Source organism: Lampetra planeri, chromosome 18 (assembly GCF_965212315.1).
Source record: "Lampetra planeri chromosome 18, kcLamPlan1.2.h2, whole genome shotgun sequence".
In the NCBI taxonomy this organism is placed as follows: domain Eukaryota; kingdom Metazoa; phylum Chordata; class Hyperoartia; order Petromyzontiformes; family Petromyzontidae; genus Lampetra; species Lampetra planeri.
Genome location: NC_136124.1, coordinates 9,326,165 through 9,343,631, shown reverse-complemented (window position 1 = coordinate 9,343,631; position 17,467 = coordinate 9,326,165). Strand labels below are relative to the sequence as shown.

General features: G+C 42.6%; 1 protein-coding gene across 1 annotated transcript in view; it reads right to left on the bottom strand.

Annotated features, from left to right (window-relative positions):
- The window catches only part of LOC144723620 (BTB/POZ domain-containing protein 3-like), a 34,777-nt gene extending 22,963 nt beyond the window's left edge, over positions 1–11,814 (bottom strand). The window contains exon 1 of the mRNA XM_078602498.1: positions 11,658–11,814. The gene's annotated coding sequence lies outside the window, so the exon portion shown is untranslated. The remainder of the gene's footprint in view (positions 1–11,657) is intronic.
- Positions 11,815–17,467: the final 5,653 nt, after the last annotated feature.

The window sequence follows — 17,467 nt, the reverse complement described above, 5'->3', positions numbered from 1 at the left end:
AGGAACGGGGACCATCTGGTCTCAAACTCTCGTTCCTTCCTTTTAAGCTTGTGGCTTATGTGCTCAATCCCTGCTTGGGCTAGAAGGTTATGGCACAGGCGATAAGCATGTGCAATTCTATATTTGGCCTTTGGTATTTCTAGCCGATTTATGATTGGGTGAAATTGTTCGCTCAGGTTCTTACCACGGACTTTCACAATGGCGTCTCTGATTTCTAAGTATCTAAAGAAATGGGAGCGGGGGTATTAAACTTAGCCTGCACCTGACTAAAGGACAACACCCCGCCCTTCTTAGGCAGAAGATCCCCCACAACTTCCAGGCTGGACTCCCTCCTGCTGACCCACATTATCTCCTTCCCCCCCACTTTCAAAGTCGGATTACTCCAGAGCAACGCTCTTCTGAGGAGAGGGACCAGTATGGTATTTCGGTAAATCCAGGAGAGCGAAGCCCATCTCCCTTACCGGTAGAGTGGGAGAAGGGTAGCCAATGCACGCGAGAGTTTACGATTCCAAATGAACATATCAATTCTGGAGTGGAGTACCTTGAAGGGCCTTGGAATATGGGAAAGGATTATACTTAAGTGTACAACAGTTTGGGGAAAATCGGCATCTTGATCAGGTTTGCCCTCTTATAGAGGGAGAGGGGGATGTCTGCCCATGCCAATAATGAGGCCCCAATCTCCTGAGGTCGGGGGGGGGGGACATTTTTCCCGAAATGCGTTGTCAGTGAGGAAGGGACCATAACATTGAGATATTTGATATGGGATGGAGATACCAGTGATAGGGGGATTCATTTTGACTTAGCTACATTTATTTGAGATCCCGAGTCTCCCCCATACTCCCTCACCAGGTCCAAAATAGTTGGGATTGAAACTTCTGTTTTTTATCTGATAAGGGCATCATAGGCATAAAGAAACATTTTGTTTTCTACCGTGCTGAAACTTAGTCCCGCCAACTGCTGGCTTCTCCAGCCAGAGAGAGGGCAACCCACCCTGCCTTGTACCTCTGCTTAGCGCAAAGTTGGGAGGTGTCAAGCCGTTTGTAACCACCGAGACCATAGGGTCAGCATACAGAAGTCTGCACACGTCAATGAACGTGAGGAGAAAGCCCAATTTGTCCATCAACCGGAACAAAAAGGCCCATTCGACCCTATCAAACGCCTTTTCCCCATCATCCAGGGTGACGGCGTAAGTGGAAAGGTTGTCCTTGCTGGCTATCGCCATCGCATTGACCATAGTCCTGACATTGTCTGCGGCATCTCTGTTTTTGACAAACCCCGTCTGGGCTTTGCCATTGATCGTCGGGAGAACCTTGTCTAGTCTCATTGCAAGGATCTTTGCAAAGGGAGATGGGCCTATAATTACCCAGTGCACTGGGGTACCTGGCTTATGTAGAACCAAAATCCTGGCTTCGTTCATCGACCAGGGAAGAAATCCTGAATCTAAGGCTGTGTCCAACGTTACCCTCAACTGACATGTAAAGGCGGCCCCTAATTTTCAATAAAGCTCCAGTGGTATCCTGTCGGGCCTCGCCGCCTTCCCCGCCGGTGACGCGGCCATGGCATTGAGGAATTCATGAGGGGCAATGGGCCTGACCAGCTCTATGTTCTGGTTTGAACCCAAATTGGGGAAGGTGATCTTGGTCAGGAAAGAATTCATATCCTCTCCGGATAGAGATTACGAAGTGTACAAGGATTCATAGAACTCTTTAGAACACGCATTTATGTTCTTGGTCTTAATCACTGGAGAGTCCTTCCCACTTCGAATAGAGGCGATGTAGGAGCAATGCCGCTGGGATTTAACCATCCTTGCCAGAAATCTAGTGGTGGTGCGGGAAGGGTCATGGAAGGGCAGCCTGACTCTTGAATAACAGGCTAGCTTGGTCATTCAACAGCCTTTCTCGTTCCATTTTCGTGCCATCTATTTCTTTTAAAACTCCTGAGGACTATGAAAATGTAAACTTCCCATGAAGGCAAACAAGGTTCCTCTCCAGCTCATGTTGTCTTTCCTGGATAAACGCTCTTAGAGCATCCCAAATTATCTGGGGGGAGGGGGAGGATCAGAAGTAGAGTTAATCCGGATGAATTCATCCATTGCTTTCCTCAGCTCCTCAATCATGTGTTCCGTGTCCAGAAGCAGCCGCCTATCTCGGGACCAGAAGTTACTCGCCACCTCGTAGGGGTCTAAAGTGAGTTGAATTAATTATTATTGGGGCATGGTTAAACAGTTGCATGTTCAGAATTTTAACCTTCGTGAGCTGTGGTAAAAGTGGTTTGGAAATGAGAAAGTAATCAATTCTGGACAGCGTCCTACACCTTAGAGATATGGGTCAAGTAATTTATTGTCGGGTTCAGGGACCTCCAGGGGTAGACCAGTTGGTGTTGAGATATTATTTCAGCCAAGAGAAGTCTCTGTGCAGCATTTTGGTCTGAGATAGTTGTATTAGATTTATCGAGGGCATGGTCCAAGACCAGCTTCTAGTCCCCTCCCACAATGACCTCCCCCACTTTTTTGTCAATCAGAGCCGTTATTGCTGAAAAGTGTTTTAGAGTTGATGGGGGTGTGTTAAACACATTGAGTAATGTGATTTCTCTGCCCTGTAATTTTCCTGTGAGGAAAACATTTAACTTGGGAGTCCAACACCAGCGAGTCCGGTGAATTTTTTTTTATTGACCAGGATTGCCACACCTCTGCTGCCAGAAGTATATGCAGCGTGGAATATCCACCCTACACAACCCCTTTCATGCTTACTGGCTTCCGGTTGGAAAAGATGTATTTCCTGAAGGGACGCTATATCAGCCTTGTGTTTCTTCAAGAAGGAAAGGGTGCGGTGTCTATTAATGGGTTGATTCAGTCCATTAACATTTAGGGAAATGATGTTGAGTTTAACAACTGCCGGAGGGATTGTCACACAGCTGTCAGAAGTCGGGAGGGGAGGATCGGGTCTATAACATCTGGCATTGCTACAAGGAGTGGACCCGGGCCAAAAGAGGTAACCATAATGTACCAAATGGGATTTAGAAGCTGCTACACAAGGGCAAAAACAGGGAAAGGGCAACCAAGCCAACAAAATTTTGGGGGAACAAAACAAAAAAGACACGACCAGGCCCAGAAAACCGAGCCCAAACATAGAGTCAACCATGGACTCCCGAGGTGCAGCCCTCGAGGCCGGACCCTATTTCTTTTCAACGACGACCCGCAACAAGAACTATAACACACCAAAAACGACCACCCGCAATCCCCTTTTAACAATCTGGGGATAAAAGGGAAGAGGAAGAGAGAGGAAAAGGGAGAGAGGTAAGAGGGAGGGGGGGATGAGGGGGGAGACGGCCACGCTCACTCCGAGTCCGGGCCCGACTACAGTGGCAGGGGACAGAAGGACTTGCATCCCATTCCGCCCCTGAAAGAGGAGCGAAGATGGGTGGGGCTAGGGGAGGCGCAAAAGGAGTTCTCCTCTTGGTGGCGCAAGGGAGGCGGTGCAACTACGGGGAAGGTGGCGCTGAACCAAAGCAGTCCGCGGCGCAGGGGAAGGTCAGGATTGGGTACCCCACCCTCCCCATGGGAGGGCCTTCGGTGAGGGTCTCCTGAGCGGACGTATCCCATGTAGGGATATTTTTTATGCAGTATCAGATGGCAAAGCCCATTAATGTAAGTGCAATGCAATCTCACACATTCCAATAAAGGCATTATAATCTTCGCAACTACATAATCCATCTGTCTCAGACGTACAGCCTTTAATCAACCACACTGCCTCTATAACTGGCCAGCTAGTGCTATATGGCACTGTATCACAAATATTTGCGAGTTCATCACATTGCAGTCAGTAGGCTCTTGGGTTGTGGTGGTGGCAGCGATATGGTAGTGCTGAGCATTACCCCCTCTTATGCATAGGTATTCTCCAGGTATTCCAGTTTCCTCCGAAAGGAAGCCAAACACTCAATAATAGAATGCATTCAAATATCCCAATACAGGACCCTCCAGAAAAGATCCTGAGGCTCAGGGGGGATTTCCTGGGTAAATAATTGTCACTTTAACACAATGACACAAGTAAAATACGATAATAGATTACAAACAACTGGGTCACACATCTGAGTTTTCTATCAGTTAAATTTGTAATGGAAATTGTTTCTCCCACGTCTGCCCTGTGAGTTCCTGCATGGTTAAATAAAGGATTAATTGACCCATGACATGAATGTGTTACATACTGAAGCATACAGAATGCACGAATGAGTGAACACTTTTTTTAAACGCATTAAAAATTTAAAACGCAATATTTCTCTCTACTAAAGTCTGAGTCAATAGCATGGCATACAGTACTTAACTTGACCGCAATGTTTGCGTACAAGTTCAACGAATAATGATGTCCATTTGACAGGATGTTTAGCAGCTGCAATGCTGGAATAATGACTTGCAAACGTTTTCAATCCACTGCTGAATGAAGGCCTTCCCATGCTATCATGGTGGTTCTCTCAATCATAATTCACCATAATGCACAGTGAAGGTTGGGGCGGGAGCAGGACCTGCGCACATATCACTCGCCACATCACTCAAACTCTAATCACTAATCACCGACAGCTATTAATCACTGACACCACCGCTCCTCCTTCGCAGATATAGAATGGAAAATTTTTCATTACACAACAGATGACACACACACTTTTGGCAAATATGAAGATGTAATGTCCATGTCATGGCCAAATGAACCACCCAGAAAAAAATACCGTACAGTAATTCATCCATCCCTTCTTAAAAGGATTCTCTCCTTGAAGTCTCCACTGTGTAACGCACTGCCAAGCAGTTCTAGAAGCATTTTTGTGGTGCATTGGAGGCTACAGAGAACACTGAAAAGGCCATGTACTTAATAGTGTATACACATACTGTACTGTCGTAAACACAGGTCTCCCTTGAAATATACTTTTGGTCTTAATACGCTCTCAGCTGGTTATAAAGGACATAATTGAATGCACTGAAATTGGATCATGAAAGGTTGAATCATTATTGAGTATTCAAAACAAAATCATGTTTTCATTAAAGGCACTTTAATGCTGAATTGGGGGAGCAATGGTGCGTTGGCTAGCAACGCCACGCTATGATCGCGGCTACCTAAGTTAAATTTCCGACTAAGGCTAACATCAGTTGTGAACCCCAACCCCCTTTACAAACCTGCAACGACCAGTGTGGTGAAATATGGTCAATCAACCTCATGCCTGACACTGTGTGTGGACTAACAATTCAGCAGTGGATTGACAAAGGACTGTAATTATTAATTGTTCCATTACGATGACGATGCTAACTAAAACTCGATTTTACACACCACTATTAACACAAGGCCTCACAGCGCTTTACATAAAATAACCCTACCCGAAATGAACAAAACTAAAAAGGGTAAAAAAAACTATATTAAAGGGGGGAAAACACTTACACAAATATGCAAGGGAAAACGAATATGTAAAATACAGTTTAATAAGTTAATTATTAATAAAAAATTTAATTCATAGATGAATACTAATTCGCAGATAAATGTGTTTTAATATATTTAGCTGGTGTAGCTCATTTGAGCTTTCAATGGCACAGTAGTTGCAAAAGCTTAGTTTTCATCCGGACTCTTTCTGGTGTGCTCTCACATCAGAGGTCGCAACCGGGTACCCGATACCCGTACCCTACCCGATACCCAGCTACCTGTACCCGGCCGGGTACAGGTACCCGTTTGTGACCCTGGTGCGGCCAGGTACGGGTACGGGTAGGCCGTGAGTCACTGATGAGTAACCGTTTGTCACTCATTTCCCAACGTCTTGTCTCTTCTCACAATTCAAGTTCCTAGAATCAACCCACTCGCACCTGCAACATGGCTTCATCCCAGAGGTCGCAATCGGGTACCCGTACCCTACCCGATACCCGGCCGGGTACGGGTAGCCAGGTATCGGGTAGGGTACGGGTACCCGTTTTCGACCCTGGTGCGGCCGGGTACGGGTACGGGTAGGCCGTGAGTCACTGGTGAGTAACCGTTTGTCACTCATTTCCCAACGTCTTGTCTCTTCTCACAATTCAAGTTCCTAGAATCAACCCACTCGCACCTGCAACATGGCTTCATCCCAGAGGTCGCAATCGGGTACCCGTACCCTACCCGATACCCGGCCGGGTACGGGTAGCCAGGTATCGGGTAGGGTACGGGTACCCGTTTTCGACCCTGGTGCGGCCGGGTACGGTTAAGGAATCAAAACCCGTTTGCGACCTCTGTCTCACATATGTATGAGTCCAAGTTCTCGTCATTGACATCTGCATTGTGGTAATAGGGTACCTTACTGCACACCGCCAGGCTTTAGACCACCAACCCAAAAAGTAAAAATTGTGGTCATTATTTTAGGCACCAGCGACAGTGAGACAACTGTCGACACGAATTTGGAATAATCAGCGCAGTATAACCCACCATTGTCCCCAGCCGACACATACTCTTCTGTCTAACGAGGTTCCCATCATTTACAGAAAGTGAACATTGTTTTTGGGTGATAGTGCATTGGCAGTGGGTGCACAAGCACACATTCGTCAATAAAACACACTGCCATGAAGAGAAAACAACATACAATAGGCAGCATTTCTTTCGTAAGAGAATCTACTTTGCAATCATGGTCAGACACCCAGCCGTAGTGCTCTCCGTGACATCACTGCATAAACCTTTTACATGCCCTGTTGTCAATCAACTGCTGGATGAGGGCCTCCGCATGCAAGTATAGAAGTACAGTACAACAAATTATTTTTTATGTAATACCCTCTTCTACTGCTCACCACATAGCACTGACACACTGCATATTAAAATATGTCAGAGTGATGTTTCTAGAACGCAATATTCACATGCTTTAAGGCAATTTTATAAACTATTTCTTCATTTAGTAAAAGTTTTAAACTTTGTGTCAAACAGCCTGGCACACACACAGCCTGTGCATGTGTCTGCCAAAAAAAACTCTACCTTTTTTGGCATGTATCTTTAAATATTTTTACTTCACAAATTAGTTGTTTTACATTGTGCTTGTGCACCACTGCCAAGTCAGTATTCCCAAATAATTTGCAATAAAAAGTTGTTAAATGATCATCGAAAACCAATAGTCGATTCCTGAACTTGTGGATCAGTACTTGCTTCCAATGGCAACTGGTAATGAATGCAATGATATTTATAATTGATGCATTGATTGGTTATGTATGTGCTGAACGAAAAAACCGCAAGGCCGCAGGCATAAGTCACCATGTTGTACATTTGCCTTGGTTGCTAAAATGTGCAGCCCTGCAATTGCTTACTCATATTACTGCTAGCGGAAGGGCCTCTACTAGAGGAAGCTGTCGAGGTTATTTGGTCTACTCTTCCACGACGACCAGACGTGTTGGAAGATGTACAAATTACACTTTACCCTGCCACATTCCACCTGCTAATTGACTTAAGTGCGGTGCACCCAGAATCAGAATCTGTATTTATACTGTAGGAGGAATCCGATGAGCTATAAAGCTGTTTTTCACAGATGCCCAGGAGGGGCTGGTCGGAACGTTACAACAACAATGCAAAACCACGATTGAGTGCAGAGTACGGGAAAGGTAAGCAAATGAATAAAACATATGTAAAAATAAAACGAATCTATTGTGTTCTACCAGGTTAGGCCCACTTAGCTATTAGCTTATTTTTTCAGAAGCGACCTAACCACAAATTATAGCTCAACGAAGTAACTCATCACGTGAAAATGTATAGCAGCAAAATTATCTGGATAATATAAACCCATTTAGACTGCAAGGGGATTTAGAAAATCGCCCAATTGTTTCCACTGCCGCACCGGGAGATTGAACTGAGCAGGCGACCTCTTGATTCCGAGTGAAACGTGCTAACCACTACACCACAACAGCTTATTTCATTTCTGGCATAAAGGAAATACAATTACTGTTCATTGCTGGGCATTGCTATGTGTGCGGCAAACCGGGAACGGGTTTTTCATGCACTTGACAGTAATGCAAAACAAAACGATTTTAGCAACCCGAGTAATAACACTTTCACAAGTCTCGCCGGGATTAGTTATGATCAGTTTCAGTAAAACGTGGGATTTTAAAGATTTGCCCACGGTTGAAAAAACAGATTTACAATGCATAGGACAGGAGACGTAAACACAAGTGTCGAGTGGAAATAAAGTTTACATGAGAAAAGGGGTAAACATTTTGAACCGGAGTGGTTGAAGTAACAAAAACACGTTTCAGAAGATTCGAGGGAGCAAAACTCAAGAATGCCAAACCGAGTCACCGCAGAGTTTTTTTACAAATTTTAAAAGTGTAAAGTATAAATATGCCAGTGAGAAAAAACTGTGTTTAAAGTTGAATTAATGTTTTAAGTGGTCGACGAGAATTTCTTAAAATTCACTGTGGGTAAAACATGTTAAATTACTATCACAGACGCGAATTATTTGGTGGTGGTGCTGCTGCACTGGCAATGATACAAAAGCACAATTAACAAAACACTCAAATTCATCAAAGGGAAAAATACATAATAGGCCATGGCCATGAAGAAGGGCCATTGCCTGAAACGTCGCCCATTATATTTTTTATATATAATAGCCCAGAAATGTGTGTAACGCGCGTGACGTCACTCCACATGCCACACCCCCCCCCCCCCGTCATTAATAATAAAATAATCACGGGTGGGTGGATTTTTACACTCACGCAGAAGAAGGTTGAGTGGAAAGAATTTTTTTTTCGCAAAGTCGCTTCAAATATGACGTTTCTTTACAGAAAGTGACGGTCAAAAATACATATACGCAGCACAGTGCTACATCCGCACGTGACGTCACTGCAAAAGAGGTCCTCCCCCCTCATTAATAATCATGAGCGGGTGGATTTTGACACTCCTGCAGGTCGAGGGGAAATATTTTTTTACGCAAATTCGCTTTTAATTTGACGTTTCTTTATTGAAAGTTAATCAAATAAATAATTATACGCAGCAACAAAGTGTATTTGGCATAGGTGGGACAAAGTCATTGTTATGCAAGTCCAAGTCGAGTCGCAAGTCATCAAATTCATGACTCGAGTCTGACTCGAGTCCAAGTCACATGACTCGAGTCCACACCTCTGGTATTTGGTGTCTTTATTATATATACATTTCTCCGTGATTTTCCAGACATTGTATCGAATTCAATATGAATACATACAACCCCAGCGAGCGAAAGCAGAAGAAAATAAAGTATCAGATCAGTGATTTCGAACTAATTTAAGGTGAGTTAAATGCAGTGCTACAGTGACATGAAGTGAGGTGTTTTATGACATAGTTTTGTGCAAGAATCACTGCCATTAATACAGCGTATTTGAAAAAGATGGACCCGATTTGAAATCGCTATATCTCTGCAACCACGAACCGCCCATGAATGAAACTTTTACCACTTGAAAGGGCGGGGCATAGAGAGGAGGGCGGGGCATAGAGAGGAGGGCGGGGCATAGAGAGGGCGGGGCATAGAGACGTCGGGTCATAGAGTTTCAAATGATTACCGCTCGATGCCTCTCTCAGCGCACAAACAGCCCCTAGTCTCAGTCATTCGCAAGCCACACTGCCTCAACGTTGGATAGGTCGCACGGGACCCCAAGACTTGGCGCTACACTCTTGGCCCCCAAGATCACCCCCAGACATCACACCCTGCGACTTTTTCTTGTGGGGATACATCAAAGACCGTGGGTTTGTGCCACAGTTAGCGACTAATCTGGATGACCTCAAAAACAGAATCACGGCAGCGGTGACTTCAGTGGAAGAAGACACTTTGAGAGGTGTTTGGGACGAATTCAACTATCGTCTCGATGTTGTCCGTACAGCAGGTGGAGGGCACATAGAGCATATATAAAATGGTTGGTAAAACTTGATAACTCATTAAACTGTTTGTAACTTTTTGTGCAATTGTAACATGTTGCCATCGTGATATATACTGCTTTGAAATTGGGTCCATCTTTTTTTAAACACCCTGTACAGTACAAGAGATTCACACAAAATATCGTATACCGAGGTTTCATTTTTTTAACCTTCTTGGTTTTTTCGGTAAAGTCACGTAGAAGAGAAATAAAAATATAATAAAAATAAAACATAATAAAATACGATTCTTACGTTTCGGCCACAACGCAAGCAGCCGTCCTCAGGTGAAGAACAGGTCTGTCAGACGCTGTCTTTCCGACAGACCTGTTCTTCACCTGAGGACGGCTGCTTCCGTTGTGGCCGAAACGTCGTGAGAATTGTATTTTATTATGTTTTATTTTCATTATTTCCCTTCTACGTGACATTACCGAAAGAACCAAGAAGATGAATCCCTGCAGTCACGAAAGCTTTAAATCGAAATAAAAAAATTTAAGTGAAGAAAATTTAATTTACGTGCAACAATTCCTAAAAAAATGTACAATCACAATAAAACGTAAATGTACATCTTTAATATTACATATTCCGTCCTAGGACGGGCAAAAGGCTAATTAAAGGTCAATTAAATACAGTGCTACAGTTAAATTAAGTGAAGTGTTTGATACTCTTAGGTTTTTTCGGTAAAGGCACGTAGGTAAAAATAAAAATAAATAACAAAAATAATAATAGAAAAAAAATAATTAAAAAACCTAAGAGTATGAATCCTTGCAGCCACGAAAGCTTCAAATCTAGAAGTGTTAGATGACATCGTTTTGTGCAAGATTCACTGCCATTAAAACAGTGCTACAGCGAAATGCAGTGCAGTGTTTAATGACATTCTTCTGTGGATGATTCACTGCCATTAAATGTACACAAGATACAATAATAGTCTGCTCAATTTTTTCGTAAATTTTACAGCTTCCGTCCTAGGACGTGGCAAAAGGCTAATATTTTTATATTCATACTCTTATGTTTTTTTCGGTAAAGTCGCGTAAGTAAAAAATAAAAAATAAATGATATAAATAAAAGAATAAATCACGACGTTTCGGAGGCAACACAAGTCTCCGTCTTCAGGTGGGACCGTCACAGCTAAATATTTTATATTGACGATTGTGTCGAATCACAGACAATACGGCATCATCAAACAATATCGATTGTACGTGATAACAACACGTTTGAAAGTTGAACTGGTGTAACAAGGTGACAGCAAGTCTGCAACATTCAAGGAGAGTGCAAACTACATTAACTTCAACTGTAACAAAAACAGGAATGTAATCCAGTGAATGAAAATTACTCCACAAGTAGGAAAAAAGTTTAAGTTCTAAGTGAGAAAAACACACATAACACGAGTTTAAAACACAAATACAAATTTTCGCGGGATTTACCCCGATTACGAAACACATTAACGTCAACGTTTAAGCGGCGAAGCGTATTTAAATACAAGTTAAGCTGAACAATTTGGTGGAATTCAAAGACATCTGTGCCTCTAAAACATTTTACTGGTACAGTGACGCGATTCTTAGGTTTCTACCGAGTGTACCACTACACAGTACAAGCGTACACACAGGCACACAACAACAAGGGCGTTATACACAATAACACAACACGTTAACAACGTACACTCATGCGTGTGTACATACACAACGCAGAGATGTGCTGCAGTTCAAACAAACACCTCCGAAGTTATCATAAGTTGAACGTGACGTCACTCGCACACGGCTCAATCCGATCACGTAAAGAGACTTCGATGCGTATTCGTCTTACCCTGTCGCGTTAGTCCTCGTCGCTTAACCACCTGTGCATAAAGAAAGAGGTGAACTTGTTCAAGCGTTCTGAAGGAGCTACATATATGTGTGTGTGTAACATTTAACACATCGCCAGCGCTTCGCTTTTGTTTTGGTTTTTTTCTTCCTTGAGTCGCCTACCCCGCCCCCCGACTCCTCCCCCCCCCACGTGATGTCAACTCAGGGGGGGGTCAAAAGGTCACGAGGGGAGGAGCCAATACCCCGTTATACGTCGTCTCGCAACTACGTCGTCGCTTCGTTAATCCTCTACCACTGCCAGATTTGCGTCGGTTTTAAACCCACGCTTACGTCCCTTTCACGTCGTCCTAGTCAGCATTCGCCGCCGCCTACCCTGTCCATCACTTTGATTTACGTCGTTTCGATATTGGACGCAATCCCCGACGTGAACGAATGAATTAACGTAATTGGTGTTTGCAGGGGTCACGTGCTGCCTGCAGAGTGGATTATTTAGAGTGTTCATCGATGAATGGATGCCTTGAATCGGTTAGAATCGATCGAACCACGACAAAGAATGAATGCAAAGACACATTGCACATGTGGAGAGTCGAATCGTGCACGAATAAGAATTTTTGCCTTGTATGCAAATTCATATTTTTGCACTGCTTGGAATATTAAGAGAAAAAATTAGGTGAATGTAAGTGGAAGATACTACACGTGTGAACTTAAATTGTGACTTACGAACACGATTATGTAAGAGATTGTATAACTTATCGGCGGGTATTTGTATCAGTGTGTGTTATAGGCTTTGAGCAGGATCATAAAAATCAACAATGAAAAAGAAAATGGACCAAGAGTTGCAAACTGCGTAATGCTGCACTGAGAAATGCTTGCCTGGAATTACATTGGGACATCAAGAGGAACACGTGGATTAGAGAAAATACCCACTCTAGATACGTTGTGATGCATACTATATTTGTTGGTCGAATCGAATAGGTTAAACGTGTGTTGTGCACCCTCCTCCACCCAACACAGCCAATTAATAAAATCGTCACGTGAACAAACGTGCCAATGTATTACTGTTTCAGCAGCACACCAGTATGTGTATTAATTGGCTGTGTCGGTTGGAGGAGGGTGTAAAGCACATTCTCCGTACGCTACCCGACCCAAATATCAATTATGAATGATAATATTGGTCGCGAAATCCTACGTGTTAAATTTCGATGCGTCACATTGACTTAAAACATGTAAGTGTGCTTCTGCGTGACACTTCATGGCCAGAAGGAATGGTGGCCGGCGGTCAAGACTAACTAAAGAGTAGCAGACAAGGGAGGGAAACGCTCTAGAGAACATGCACCGCTGGAATCGAGCAATGAAGTCAGCTCGTGTACAGATGCGAGAGAGATTGTTGCACGCAAATTCGTGACAGATGGGAACGGCTTGGGGTGGCCTTCTTCCAGCAGTGGATAGCTCGTTTATTGATATGTCAGCTTTCACAGATACGTCAACACCTTTCTTAACGCTGGGTAATTTTTTAAATAATCTGTTATTGTTAATGATGTCCAAGGGTAAATTCACACTGCGGGTCATTTGCTAATTAACCATTAGGCAGCTGCACTTCTTATTAAGAGCATTCGTCGCAATATATTTTCACAAAATGCAAGCTTAATGAAGGCTGAGAAATTTCACTTGGAAGGTCAAAACAGTAATGAGCCAAAGGAGGGTCGTGTAAGTGAAGTTTCCAGTCAATTACACCTCAGAGTAGACATTTACAATATTTGTCAGTATCTTGGAGTCACTGCGAAGCAAACCAGGGATGTTTGGAAACATCTCCAAATCGCTAACATGCAAATAAACCTGCAATATATACATCTTTACCAGCAGCAACACGTGGTACTTCTGTTACCCAGCTATGCAGCCGTGGAGTACACATGCTTGGCATGAGCTTGAAAATTTGCGATCACTTATTGCGTGAGATGGACAATGACTGATCTAGAGTGGTAGAGCGGTGGCATTGTGGTTAGCGCACGGTACTCTGACCGGGGAAACTTGAGTTCGATTCGCGGCCACAGCAAACATCAGCTGTGAGTGATATCCAAACTGATCCTGGGTTCCCACCTGGATTGAAAACTCATTCAGATCGAAAACTCAATTTCTTTTGTGTTGAGTTTGTTGTCCTTCCCCACACCTCCAATTAGCATAGTTGGGGTACGTACGGTGAGAAAGAAGTTTAACATATATATACACATACCCCATCCACCAACCTACACTGAAATGTGGTCGACCAGTAACCATGACTGACTTGACATGAGGAGACTTTCATCCAGTCGTGGCATTGACAAAGGGCTTTAGATTATTACATCGGTGAATATATCAAGAAAAGTTAAAGTTTCTTAGGGCTCAGTGCACATGCCCCAGGCTCAGTCAAACTAAGGCTGTCTTAAGATTCTTGGCATTCATTGTTTTGATACCCCGGGCTTATTAAACCAGACTAACGCCTATCCTGCTTGTATAATAATACTGTATATAAAAAGCAGGTTTTTGTGGCTTCACCAGTACTATGCTGTATGTTACAAAAACAGCAACAGCATGTAACAGTGGTCGTATTAGGGCTGTCACCTGTCCTGGTTTTCCCAGGATCGACCTCTTGGTTGTAAGTCTTCCCTGGACATTGAAAAAAGTTGCCGTTTTGTCAATTGCGTGATAATGCACCACTCATGACAATGCGTTTAACGTGTGTGTAGTTCATCCCGCCTCTTCTAGTTTTGAGAGATATTCTTCTCATGATATGTTCCAGTTCTTTTGTAACTCAGAAATTGCAACTATAGGTGGTATGCAGAGAGTACACCTATATCAGTTTTCTTGATTAACTTTTGGTGGAGTAAATTACCCTCAGGTTGTCTCCAACCCAGTGAAGTATAGGCAAATAATTATAATGACCATCACGTGGCAAAGGGCATTCAATTATTATGGGGCTATAAATGATTACAGTGTCAAATACTCTATCCGATTATGTTGTTTTTGTTTTATATGTGCAGAAATACTGCCGCACGAATGTTCAAAGATGGATACAGTTTAGATTTGAAGCTTTCGTGACTGCAAGGATTCATATTCTTAGGTTTTTCGGTAAAGTCACGTAGGTAAAACATTAAAATTAATAAAGGTAAAATAAAATAAAAATCACGACGTTTCTCACTTGATACAGCTATCGTGCTGTGACGGTTCCACCGGAAGACGGAAGCTTGTGTTGCCTCTGAAACGTCGTGATTTTTATTTTATTTTTATTTTACTTTTATTAATTAAATTGTTTTACTTACGTCACTTTTACCGAAAAAACCTAAGAATATGGATACAGTTCCTGCATGGATGTGTTTACCGCATGTGGCAAGTCATGTCAAAGCATCTAAATTCTCAATTTAGCATGCGAGGTTTATTGTTAACCATAAAGTGACACCAGTTGACCAGGGAAAACCTTAGCAAGTCTCAATATATGTTTTTCCTGAGGGTTCTTTACTGAAGAACGAGTAGCTGGTACCTGTGGAATGAGCGGCTTCCTGTGGAAGAAAATAAAGAGTGAGCTAAATAAACCAAAGAATAATATATAATAGGGGAGAATGCTCAAAGGTAACACAGATGGGTTCATGAAACCATTTTCTGTACTGACATCTGGCCACCCCATATCCCGGAATGTTTTGCAGTTTTACAAATCTGCATTATCCATTAACACTTACTGCCAAAGGCTGGATCACAGGTGTGCAATGCCATGCCTGGATCTATAATATGATCAATATAATGTGCTGCTTATCCATTTGATTTATACTTATTGACTGAGACTATTACAGATATTGTGCAAATAACACAATGTAGATAGTTGGAGTTTACACAAAAGGGTATTTTCATATATGAAACCTGGTACATTCTATATATATTTAACTAAACAAATACATAATTACTGTACAGCAAATATAAACACACGGACTCAAAAAACACACACATGAGCTTGGATTTGTTTTGGCATCCATTCATTATGAAGCCTGAAATTACCTTTCGGCAAAATGGTCACCGAAATATATTCAGGATTTGACATTATAAAGTACATACTCAACTGAATATGTGCATCAATAATTAACGTGTTGGACACAATTTAAAATACAAGGTCCTTACATGGAGCCCTGCAGGTCCGCTTCATTTTAGTGCACCCATATGGCATTACACCGTATAACCTTTCACAACCTTCAGTGGCCCATTAACCTTCTTGCAAACCACATTCTTAAGCGGTACACAGTACACAGAAAGGGTGAATGCGTAATGAGTTAACATAACAATTTAGCAATATTCTCATAAAATTTATGAATTTACATTTCGGTTGCAAACAGAGCAGTGTTTCCTGGCCTTACCTTTTTCCCTTCCAGGCATTCCGATGAATCAGTTCACCCGCCAAATGTGTGGCCGTGAGCCTGCAGAACCAATTTAAATTAAATGCGAGGATAGCTTTCCAGTCCGATGTGCATTTGGCTGCGCTTATATTATGCGCGTAGTTCAGTGGCCATCGTAATTAAGACTGCATGAAGTTCCACAAGTGAAATGCGCAAGGTGTAGGCAAAAAGTATGGCATGGTCCGACTGCATTCAATTAATTCGTGTAACTAGATTTCCTTCACTTCTCATTGTATTTCCAGAAGGACAAATGTACAATCAATAGCTCAATCCAGCAACGAAAAGAAAAAAATATTATTATCAGCCCTGCTTACGCTAAATCAGTGTTTTTCCCTATGGTTCAGACGGGGCCACTTTCACCGATAAGACATCATCAGTGTGAGGGCCGCCACACATTTGAAACCATTGGGGGTTGACAGCACGAGGGAGGTTATTTTCACATGTGTGTATTGTCTGAGGCCGCAATGAAGAACACTACCCTAAATTAACATAAATAAACACCATTTACATTTTTTTTCATTTTACCGTAATGTTTTTTTACAGCCTTTTGTCAATCCGCTGATTGGCAAAAGCCTCTCCATTCTCTGTCGGTCATGAGTTTTGAAAGTGTTATTTTCTGGTGTTTGTGAGGCACAGATATTGAACGGATAGTTCCAACCAATAGCATCTCGCAAGAGCATTGCTTTAATGGGCCTGATTGCAAACAAAAGCTCGGAAGGTCAAAACTATTCTAGAGTATGCCTGCTTAAATAATTGCTGTCATGAAATATTGATCTGTCAGGACCACTGGCTGATGGACTATAAACATATGGATTATTATGTGCAAAGATAGACTTCTGTCTATTTCATAACCCATACTGCTATCAACTACCAAAAATTAGTTGTTTTCCCTTACAGTATAAGCAATGCGAGTATAAAACTGCAGTGTATAGCTTAATGGCAAGGGTACACGATGCACAAGCAAGATTAGAGTATTGTGACCCCATAATGACAGTAAACGGGTGGAGTAGTGGTACAGTGGCTAGTGCACTTTGCTATGAACCTAGTGAACTCAGTTAAATGCCCAGCCATTGCTAACATCAGTGGGAAATTATATTATATCTGAGCCAGTCCTGCCCTCCCCCACTTCAGCATTCCGCACTGACCAACATGGTGCAGTATGGTTAACCCCCCCCCACCCCACCACCAATTGCATGTGGAGGCCTTCATTCATTTAGAATTGAGAATGGCTGGAATTTCTTTACTTCTAAATACCCGTAAAAATTGTCACCACAACAGTTGACATATTCGTCAGATTCAACACCTTTTAATCTGGTGCATCAAAAATATCTGTCATCAGCAATGAGACTGCAATGAAATCTTTATTGGACAAAATATTTTTTTTATCAGCAGTTGA